Source organism: Triticum dicoccoides, chromosome 7A (genome assembly GCF_002162155.2).
Source record: "Triticum dicoccoides isolate Atlit2015 ecotype Zavitan chromosome 7A, WEW_v2.0, whole genome shotgun sequence".
NCBI classification, from domain to species: domain Eukaryota; kingdom Viridiplantae; phylum Streptophyta; class Magnoliopsida; order Poales; family Poaceae; genus Triticum; species Triticum dicoccoides.
In genome coordinates this window covers 683569638-683581669 of record NC_041392.1, presented here as the reverse complement: position 1 = coordinate 683581669, position 12032 = coordinate 683569638, and positions in this window count along the sequence as shown.

Below are 12032 nucleotides of genomic sequence, written 5' to 3'. Positions count from 1 at the left end.
TATGTTCCCTATGCTTCAGCCATAGGCTCAATCATGTATGCAATGTTGTGTACCAGACCTGATGTGTGCCTTGCTATAAGTCTAGCAGGGAGGTACCAAAGTAATCCAGGAGTGGATCACTGGACAGCGGTCAAGAACATCCCGAAATACCTGAAAAGGACTAAGGATATGTTTCTCGTTTATGGAGGTGACAAAGAGCTCATCGTAAATGGTTACGATGATGCAAGCTTTGACACTGATCTAGACGATTCTAAATCGCAAACCGGATACGTGTTTACATTGAACGGAGGAGGTGTCAGTTGGTGCAGTTCTAAACAAAGCGTCATGGCGGGATCTACATGTGAAGCAGAGTACATAGCTGCTTCGGAAGCAGCAAATGAAGGAGTCTGGATGAAGGAGTTCATATCCGATCTAGGTGTCATACCTAGTGCATCGGGTCCAATGAAAATCTTTTGTGACAATACTGGTGCAATCGCCTTGGCGAAGGAATCCAGATTTCACAAGAGAACCAAGCACATCAAGAGACGCTTCAATTCCATCCGGGATCTAGTCCAGGTGGGAGACATAGAAATTTGCAAGATACATACGGATTTGAATGTTGCAGACCCGTTGACTAAGCCTCTTCCACGAGCAAAACATGATCAACACCAAGGCTCCACGGGTGTTAGAATCATTACTGTGTAATCTAGATTATTGACTCTAGTGCAAGTGGGAGACTGAAGGAAATATGCCCTAGAGGCAATAATAAAGTTGTTATTTATTTCCTTATATGATGATAAATGTTTATTATTCATGCTAGAATTGTATTAACTGGAAACATAATACATGTGTGAATACATAGACAAACAGAGTGTCACTAGTATGCCTCTACTTGACTAGCTCGTTGATCAAAGATGGTTATGTTTCCTAACCATAGACATGAGTTGTATTTGATTAACGGGATCACATCATTAGGAGAATGATGTGATTGACATGACCCATTCCGTTAGCTTAGCACACAATCGTTTAGTATGTTGCTATTGCTTTCTTCATGACTTATACATGTTCCTATGACTATGAGATTATGCAACTCCCGTTTACCGGAGGAACACTTTGTGTGCTACGAAATGTCACAACGTAACTGGGTGATTATAAAGGTGCTCTACAGGTGTCTCCGAAGGCACTTGTTGGGTTGGCGTATTTCGAGATTAGGATTTGTCACTCTGATTGTCGGAGAGGTATCTCTGGGCCCTCTCGGTAATGCACATCACTTAAGCCTTGCAAGCATTGCAACTAACGAGTTAGTTGCGGGATGATGTATTACGGAACAAGTAAAGAGACTTGCCGGTAACGAGATTGAACTAGGTATTGAGATACGGACGATCGAATCTCGGGCAAGTAACATACCGATGACAAAGGGAACAACGTATGTTGTTATGCGGTCTGACCGATAAAGATCTTCGTAGAATATGTAGGAGCCAATATGAGCATCCAGGTTCCGCTATTGGTTATTGACCGGAGACGTGTCTCGGTCATGTCTACATAGTTCTCGAACCCGTAGGGTTCGCACACTTAACATTACAATGACAATTATATTATGAGTTTATATGTTTTGATGTACCGAAGGTTGTTCGGGTCCCGGATGTGATCATGGACATGACGAGGAGTCTCGAAATGGTCGAGACATGAAGATTGATATATTGGAAGCCTATGTTTGGATATCGAAAGTGTTCCGGGTAAAATCGGGATTTTACCGGAGTACTGGGAGGTTACCAGAACCCCCGGGAATCAAATGGGCCTTAGTGGGCCTAGGTGGAAGAGAGGAGAGGAGGCAAGGGCTGGCCGCGCACCCCTCCCCCTAGTCCGAATAGGACAAGGAGAGGGGGGCGGTGCCCCCCCTTCCTTCCTTCTCCTCCACTCCTTCCCCCTCAAGTCCTAATCCAACTAGGAAAGAGGGGAGTCCTACTCCCGATGGGAGTAGGACTCCTCCTGGTGCGCCCTCTCCCTTGGCCGGCCACACCCTCTTGCTCCTTTATATACGGGGACAGGGGGCACCCTAGAGACACAACAATTGATCATTGATCTCTTAGCCGTGTGCGGTGCCCCCTCCACCATAGTCCACCTCGATAATACTGTAGCGGTGCTTAGGCGAAGCCCTGCGTCGGTAGAACATAAACATCGTGACCACGCCGTCGTGCTGACGAAACTCTCCCTCAACACTCGGCTGGGTCGGAGTTCGAGGGACATCATCGGGCTGAATGTGTGCTGAACTCGGAGGTGTTGTACGTTCGGTACTTGATCGGTCGGATTGTGAAAAAGTATGACTACATCAACCGCGTTGTGCTAACGCTTCCGCTTTCGGTCTACGAGGGTACGTGGACAACACTCTCCCCTCTCGTTGCTATGCATCACCATGATCTTGCGTGTGTGTAGGAATTTTTTTGAAATTACTACGTTCTCCAACATGAACTATCGAGTAGTCATCAGCTTTGCTCTGCCAGACGTTCATAACGTCTGGAGTTGCTCATGCAGCAGGTCTTGCACCTAGCAGTGCTTCCAGGATGTAATTCTTCTATGCAGCAATGAGGATAATCCTCAAGTTACGGACCCAGTCCGTGTAGTTGCTACCATCATCTTTCAACTTAGCTTTCTCTAGGAACGCATTAAAATTCAAGGGAGCGGTAGCACTGGCCATTGATCTACAACAACATACACATGCAAATACTATCAGGTACTAAGTTCATGATAAACTAAAGTTCAATTAATCATATTACTTAATAACTCCCACTTAGATAGACATCCCTCTAGTAATCTAAATGATCACGTGATCCATATCAACTAAACCATGTCCGATCATCACGTGAGATGGAGTAGTTTTCAATGGTGAACATCACTATGTTGATCATATCTACTATATGATTCACGTTCGACCTTTCGGTCTCAGTGTTCCGAGGCCATATGCATATGCTAGGCTCGTCAAGTTTAACCCGAGTATTTTGCACGGGCAAAACTGGCTTGCACCCGTTGTACGTGAACATACAGCTTATCACACCCGACCATCACGTGGTGTCTCGGCACGACGAACTGTAGCAATGGTGCATACTCAGGGAGAACACTTGTATCTTGAAATTTAGTGAGGGATCATCTTATAATGCTACCACCGTACTAAGAAAAATAAGATGCATAAAGGATAAACATCACATGCAATCAAAATATGTGACATGATATGGCCATCATCATCTTGTGCCTTTGATCTCCATCTCCAAAGAACCGTCACGATCTCCATCGTCACCGGCTTGACACCTTGATCTTCATCGTAGCATCGTTGTTGTCTCGCCAACTATTGCTTCTACGACTATCGCTACCGCTTAGTGATAAAGTAAAGCAATTACATGGCGATTGCATTTCATACAATAAAGCGACAACCATAAGGCTCCTGCCAGTTGCCCATAACTTTTACAAAACATGATCATCTCATACAGCAATTTATATCTCATCACGTCTTGACCATATCACATCACAACATGCCCTTTAAAAACAAATGAGACGTACTCTACTTTATTGTTGCAAGTTTTACGTAGCTGCTATGGGCTTCTAGAAAGAACCGTTCTTACATACGCATCAAAACCACAACGATTTTTTGTCAAGTGTGCTATTTTAACCTTCAACAAGGACCAGACGTATTCAAACTCGATTCAACTAAAGTTGGTGAAACAGACACCCGCCAGCCACCTGTGTGCGAAGCACGTCGGTAGAACCAGTCTCATGAACGCGGTCATGTAATGTCGGTCCGGGCCGCTTCATCCAACAATACCGAAAAATCAAAGTAAGACGTTGGTGGTAAGCAGTATGACTATTATTGCCCACAACTCTTTGTGTTCTACTCGTGCATATAACATCTATGCATAGACCTTGCTCGGATGCCACTGTTGGGGAACGTAGTAATTCAAAAAAAATCCTATGATCACGCAAGATCTAATTAGGAGATGCATAGCAACGAGAGGGGAGAGTGTGTCCACGTACCCTCGTAGACCGAAAGCCAAAGCTTTTAGTAACGCGGTTGATGTAGTCGAATGTCTTCACGATCCAACCGATCCAAGTACCGAACGTACGACACCTCCTTGTTCGGCACACGTTCAGCACGATGACGTCCCTCGAGCTCTTGATCTAGTTGAGGGCGAGGGAGAGTTTCGTCAGCACGGCGGCGTAGTGACGGTGATGATGAAGTTGCCAGCGCAGGGCTTCACCTAAGCACTACGACGGTATGAGGTGTTGAACTATGGAGGGGGGCACACACACGGCTAAGAGATTGTCTATTGTGTTTTGGGATGCCCCCTGCCCACGTATATAAAGGAGGGGGGAGGAGGAGGCCGGCCAAGGGGGCGCGCGCCATAGGAGAGTCCAATAGGATTCCCAATCCTAGTTGGAGTCCCTTTTCTTTTCCAAGAGGGGAGAGCGGGAAGGAGGAGGAGAGGGAGAAGGAAAGAGGGAGTCCCCTTGCGACCCTTCTCTCCTTTCCACTAAAGCCCATTAAGGCCCAATACTTTCCTGGGGGTTCCGGTAACCTTCTGGTACTCTGAAAAATACCCGAATCAATTCGGAACCATTTTAGTGTCCGAATATAACCTTCCAATATATCGATCTTCACCTCTCGACCATTTCAAGACTCCTCGTCATGTCCGTGATCTCATCCGGGACTTCGAACAAACTTCGGTCATCAAATCACATAACTCATAATACAAATCGTCATCGAACGTTAAGCGTGCGGACCCTACGGGTTCGAGAACTATGTAGACATGTCCGAGACACATCTCCGGTCAATAACCAATAGTGGAATCTAGATGCTCATATTGGCTCCTACATATTCTACGAAGATCTTTCTCGGTCAAATCGCACAACAACATACGTCATTCCCTTTGTCATCGGTATGTTAATTGCCCGAGATTCGATCGTCGGTATCTTCATACCTAGTTCAATCTCATTCCCGGCAAGTATATTTACTCATTCCATAATGCATCATCCCGTAACTAACTCATTAGTCACATTGCTTGCAAGGCTTATAGTGATGTGCATTACCGAGAGGGCCCAGAGATATCTCTCCGATAGACGGAGTGACAATTCCTAATGTCGATCTATGCCAACTTAACAAACGCCATCGGAGACACCTGTAGAGCATCTTTATAATCACCCATTTACGTTGTGACGTTTGATAGCACACAAGGTGTTCCTCCGGTATTCGGGAGTTGCATAATCTGATAGTCTGAGAAACATGTATAAGTCACGAAGAAAACAGTAGTAATAAAACTAAACGATCATTATGCTAAGCTATGGATCTTGTACATCACATCATTCTCTAATGGTGTGATCCCATTCATCAAATGACAACACATGTCTATGGTCAGGAAACTTAACCATCTTTGATTAACGAGCTAGTCTAGTAGAGACATACTATGAACACTCTGTTTGTCTATGTATTCATACATTTACCAAGTTTCTGGTCAATACAATTCTAACATGAATAATAAACATTTATCATGATATAAGAAATATAAATAACAATTTTATTATTGCTGGTAGGGCATATTACTTGACATTGTCAGTCTGGCCCGTTACCGGCGTGCTGTCTTAAAAAAGACAAACCAAAAAAGGTGAATCTGGGAATCAATCCTTGGTATACAGGGCGTTGCCCCACCATCCTAGCACACTAGACTCACGTCGACTTTGTGTAACACTAGCTGGGCGCGCGCTACTTGAGACATAAGGAGCTGGTTTTTCACTGGTTTTTTGGGTCCTTTTTTCACAACTTTCTTCTATGTGTTCTTCCTTTTTTTGCTTTTTTTGTTATTTTTCTTCTTTTCTTCTCCATTTTTTCTTTTTCTCATTCTTTTCACGTTTGTTTCTTCGGTTTTCAACGCTTTTTTCGTTTTCGTTTTTATCTTTTTATCTGTTTTTTGTTTTTTTCGTTTTTAATTCTTTCTATATTTGTTTCTTTGGTTTTATTTTTCACTTTTTTCCTATTTCCCTTTCTTCATTTTCTTTGTTTCTATTGCTTTATTTTACATTTTTGGTATATGTCAACAACATTTTTCTAATAGTCATTTACATTTTTTCAATACGAGTTTAACATTTCTTTAATACATGGTCATCATTTTTCTACACATATTTTTAACATTTTCAATTGATTGGTTAACATTTCCAAATACAAGGTTAACAATTGTCTATGCACGTTTAACATTTGTTTCAAATTCAGGACTAATATTTTCTTAATGCAATGTTAACATTGTTTTAACACATGGTCAATATTTTTTCAATACACATTTAACATTTATCAATGACTTGTTTAATATTTTTTAAATACTTGGTTAACATTTTTGATATACGTTATTAAAAAAGTTTGTCATTTTTAATACATTGTTAACATTTTTTAATTCAATTTAACATTTTTCAATGGTATTAGATGGTAATTAACTTATTTATATGCCTTAAACTAATATCAACAACCATACAATAATCACAAATACACTCCGAGTAAAACTATATTACCGCCTAGGCCGCGCCTAGGACGCTTAGGCACCGCCTAGGCACTAGGCGAAGGCCAACCGCCTCGCTTACGCCTACCGCTTTTTCCAACCTTGGTCAAACCGATGAGCTTTCGCGCAGGATGCACTAGCTGAATGGGCCGGCCCATTTGGGGCGTCACAACAAGTCACCGTCAAAATAGCAAAAACTGATGTTTGATCAAGGAATTGAACTCGCAAACACGCGATCGGGATTTAAGGTTCTCTACCACTTGAACTGCTGTAGGTTGATGATTACTTGGCCGTGTGAATATTAAATAACCAAACTCAACGGCAGATCAATTTTTTTTGAGAAAAATCTTCCATTAAACATTTTTGTGATACATGCTGAATAACTTTTAAATACACATTGAACATTTTTGTCGAAAGTGCTCTTTTGATCTTGAGCTCATATGCTCCCGCATGAACAGTAAAATCCAAAAAAATCAAAAAAGAATAAAAAATTCAGATTTTTTGATGATGAACATTGTTGAATGTTCTAACTGCGTGCAAAAATTCAGGTTGAAATGACATTTATGGAGGTTTGGGCAAAAATAACAAAATCGATGCTCGAAAATGCTTCCACAAGTCTTTTTGGACCGTCGATTTAATTTTTTTTGCAAACCTCCACGAATATCATTTCAACCTGAAATTTTGCAAGCAGTTAGAATATTCATCGACGTTCATCACAAAAAAAATCAGATTTTCTTGAATTTTTTTTACTATTTTTTGAATTTTACTGTTCATGCAGGAGCATGTGAGCTCGGGATCAAATACTCCATGTCCCTTGTCTTGGCTAAACAATTTTGAAATACACACTGAACATTCTTGTGATATTTTTTCGAAAAGATCTTGTGATATAGGCTGGAGAACTTTGAAGTACAAAATGAACATTTTTTAAATACGTTGAACAATTTCTTAATATATGCTAAACGTTTTGGTAATGTACGTTGAACATTTTTAAACACGATCAACTTTTCTATAATGCATGGTAAAAAAATTCATAAAAATGATGAACATTTTTCTTGATATACAATGAACATTTTTATAATACGTGATGAACTTTTATATATCACACAAAAAAGAGAAGAAAATGTTTAAAATAAGAAAATAAATATAATAGAAAATAAACAAAAAATGAAGGAAAAAGAAATAAAAAACAACAACTGAAAAACCGAACAAAACAATGAAAAACCAGAAGCAAAAAACCACAGAAGAAAAACAAAATAAATTCACTGGAAACAGCGAAGGAGGCAGCAGCGAACGAAAGAAGCCACGAATCCCGTGCGTGGGCCAGCCCAACCGCAGGCTCGCCTCAGCGAAGGCACGACCTTTTGACGCTAACTAGCGTGAAATAGGATCTGCCGCCGGCCGGAGCAGAGCGAGGCCGGCAAGGGACACTCCGTGGGAGGACGAAACTGACATGCATGTTTTTTTTAAAATGAAGACGCTAAAAACGTTTGGCTTTAAATTAATAAAGCCCTTATCGAAACAGGCAGAGTGTCAAATCGCACGGTCACGGCCGATGCTAGCTAGAGAGTTCCACTCCATATATACTGTGGTGAGGCGTGGCCGGCTCCCAAACGTATCCAAGGCGGGCGGGACTTGACTTCTGCAGCGAGATGCGTCTGTGTTGGGCACGTTTTCTGTGATGTCGCGGTTCGATTTTGTATCGATGACGTCTACCGCGCCTCGCGTAAGAGATAGTATAAGATAGAATCTCCAAAAATGTGTGCTTCAAATGCAAGCTACTACTACGTACATACTGTACCAACGTGTTTCCTTAGCATAGTGAGCGTACTTCACTTGCTGCGCTTTGTGCGTGGATTCTCCCGAAGCGAATCTATCTTCAGCATCCGAGGCACGAGTTGTTCGTACACGGCGCGTGACGTCTTCAATTTGACTGGCTGATGACGTGTCTAGCTCAACGTTCAACGTACTCGAACTTCTTTCTTTGCCTCCGCTGAAAGTCAAAGAACCGTACAAGCATCTTCACGGGATCGTATCCAGTGGCGGCCGTTAGATACAAGGAGAGATGGTTGTTAGAGCGGCGAGTCTGCCCATGTTCGTTTGGATCCGCTTGGATAAAAATGACTGCTCAACGCGCGGACCCATTTTTTATTTTGCGTCCGCTTTGTGTTTGCGCGGATCTATTTCGGTCTTAAATTTGGGTTATATTTAGGTCCGCGACGGACACAAAGCAGACGCTTTCTGCGTGCTCCTCGTCTACTATATGCGAGGTATGTCCTACTTGTCACATGCTCACTTCTCTGTCCTTCTTTTCTCTGTACTGGCCCATCACCCACGCACCACATCTCGTCCCGCGCTGTGCTCCTTGCCGGCGCCCGGAGCTACTCCTCGTCGGCGCCAGGAGCTACTCCCCGCTCGGCGCTCGGCGCCCGTCCCCCATCCTCTGCCGGAACTACTCTGCCCGGGCCTTGCATGCATGTGAGGTAGCTGGCTGGAGTAGCAGCTAGCCGTGCGCCTGCGTGCACCGCTGCTTGCGTGCAAGCGAGCTAGCTAGCCGGCCGCGGGCTAGCTAGCTAGCTAGCAGCAGCCTGCCGCGCGCCACCACGCTCGCCCTGCACCGCCGCCGCACACGCCCCGCGCCACCGCGCTCGCCCTGCACCGCCGCCGCACACGCCCCGCGCCACCACGCTCGCCCTGCACCGCCGCCGCACGCGCCCCGCTGCAATCGCCCCGCCGCGCTTGCCTCGGTGGCCCTGCTCGCCATGCATCGCCGCGCTCGCGCCGCGTGGTGGCCATGGTGCAGCTTCGGGACCCCCTGCGCATGTCGAAACCGCGGGTACGGCGAGCTCGTAGGCATGGTGGCGGGTGCGACAGGATGCGGAAGCGGGCGTGCTAGCGGTTGGACGCGGACGAGGCAGGACGCGGACGCGGCGGCGCGCGCGGCAGAACGCAGATGCGGGCGCGGCGTGGTAGCAGGTGAGCGCGGGGTGCGCGGGCGGTGGACGCGGGCAAGGCAGGATGCAGGCGCGGCGACTAGCGTGGCGGCGAGCACGGCAGGAGCACAAGCGCGACTGCAGGCGCGTCAGGAGCATGGCGAGCGCAGCGGCTCATGAGGTGTTTATTGAAATGTCGGGACGTACATGTCCAAAATGGGTATGCACCCCGTTGGGCACATCAGCTGACCCAAATACAAAAGCGGGCACGGATGTCCGTTTGACCGATTCAAACGGACAAAAAAGGGAAAAAATCCACGTCCGTTTGGGTCTGTCCTTTGAAGTTGCCCTTAGAACATACTTACATCTTGTGGATGTAATAATAACGTCATATGTATCATGGGACAGAGGGAGTACTATTGACTAGTACATTATTTATAAAAGGTACCTTATTTTATTAAAGTAAACCCATGCTTAGATTTGTTGGGATTTTGTTGTGAAACTAGTTCCACGAAGTTTTAGCATTTTACAATACGTATGGAACTAAGTTCTATCAAGTTCTAGGAATTTTTTGAAAGATGAAACCAGGTACATCAACTTATTAGATATGGAACTTGGCGAAACTCATCTAAGTTCCATCAAGTTTTTGATCAACTTCTACTAAGATGGACCGTGGGTTCATTTTGGTAAAATTATATGGATGTTTTCCACAAATGATAGCGGACAAACAAATCAACTAGAGTGAAGGTTGATTTGATAAAATCGATCCTGCAAATATGTTACATGCCAACTTAGGGCTGGAGGGAGGGTCGGAGGAAGAGGAGGGGGCACTTGTGCCGGGCTAGGCCACTAAACCTCACTCTGCCTTGCGCTTGCTTCCAATAATCCTACACGAACGGCCGGGATACACATGTTTTACGGAACCTTCCAACTAATTCTCCACCACCCCAACACCGGGGTGGGCCCCTTCCTTCATCCTAATTCATGTTAGTTAGTTCGCTCAATTCATAGTTAACTTTCTATTGGTAGAGCATTAGGGCATCTGCAACGGGGATCTACAAATTTCCTCCCGCATCAGTCCACGGACATGGAGGGGGGGGGGGCACATACATCCGGCCTTCCTCATTTTTTTAAGTTTGCACGATCAAGTAGCCGCATACATAGGGTACATGCGTTCAGATAGCCGTATGCTCAAATTTTAAAAAAGTTCAAATATTACGTCCCAACATTGTTGTCCCATTTAACCATCCAATGATGCTTAATCAGATCTTCTTTCAGCTGCTCATGAGTTGGTGGCTGCCGAATTTGTTGGTGCTTTTGAATAAACTCTTCAAATGTGGCTGGATTCTGATCTGGAAGTTCGACAAGATCACCCATGTTCTCAATTCTAGAGCTGCGGTAGCATCCTCATCCTCATTCTCGACGAGCATGTTGTGCATGATCACAGAACATGTCATCACCTCCCACAGAATCTCTAGATCCCATTGTTTAACAGGTCCACGAACAACTGCAAAACGGGTCTGCAGAACTCCAAATGCCCTCTCAATATCCTTTCTAGCCGCCTCTTGTCTTTGGGCAAAGTGGGCCTTTTTTTGGCCAACTGGGTTAGAGATGGTGCTAACAAAGGTAGCCCACAGAGGATAGATATCGTCAACCAGATAGTATCCCATGTCATACTCATGTCCATTGATAGTATAGTGGCAAGGAGCAGATTTTCCTTTAGTTAGCCTCGCAAACAACGATGATCCCTGCAACACATTGATGTCATTGTGTGACCTGATCATGCCAAATAAAGCGTGTTAAATCCAAAGACCATGTGATGCAACCTCTTCAAGAATGATGGTGGGCTTCTTAACATGAGCCTAATATTGCCCTTGTAAAGCCTTCAGGAAGTTCTTTCATTTCCAACGCATGCAGTCAAGAGATCCAAGCAAACCTGGCCACTATCTTGCTTCTGAGATTAGCAAGAGTCTCTCGGTGTCTGCCACAGTTGATTCTCTCATGTACTAAGGTCCGAACACCTTGACCAAGCCAGTTGCAAACCTTACCATGGCATCTCTGCATGTGCTCTCAAACATCCGTAGGTAGTCGTCCCACGAAGTAGCGGTCGTGCCATATGCAAGCATTTGTAGTGTGGCCGTGCACTTCTAGTAACCAAAGAAGCCAATCGTTCCACGACGTCCTTCTTCAAGACAAAGTAGTCACTATAGGAACGGACACCATGGTACAAATGATTGAAGACAGTCTTGCGCATCCGAAAACGCCGACGAAAATGGTTAGCGAAGAGTGCATCCGGGGAAAAGTAGTCGGCCATCAGTGCCAAATGGTCGCGCCCCTTGTTGTAGTTGAGCACTCAACGACCCTTGATTGAGCCCTTGAAATTGAGAACATGCTCCTCCGTATGCTCCGCGTCTTCAAGGATCGCCTGCATCATCGCCATCTCATCCGAGTACTCCTCGTCGGGCGAGCCACCAGACGACTCACCATAGTGCTCGTATATGTACTTCAAATCGGAATCTATTGCTAGAAACAAGAAGGGAATTTTTTTTAGCTCTGGCAATTCATCAAACAGTTGTCGGGCATGATGAGTATA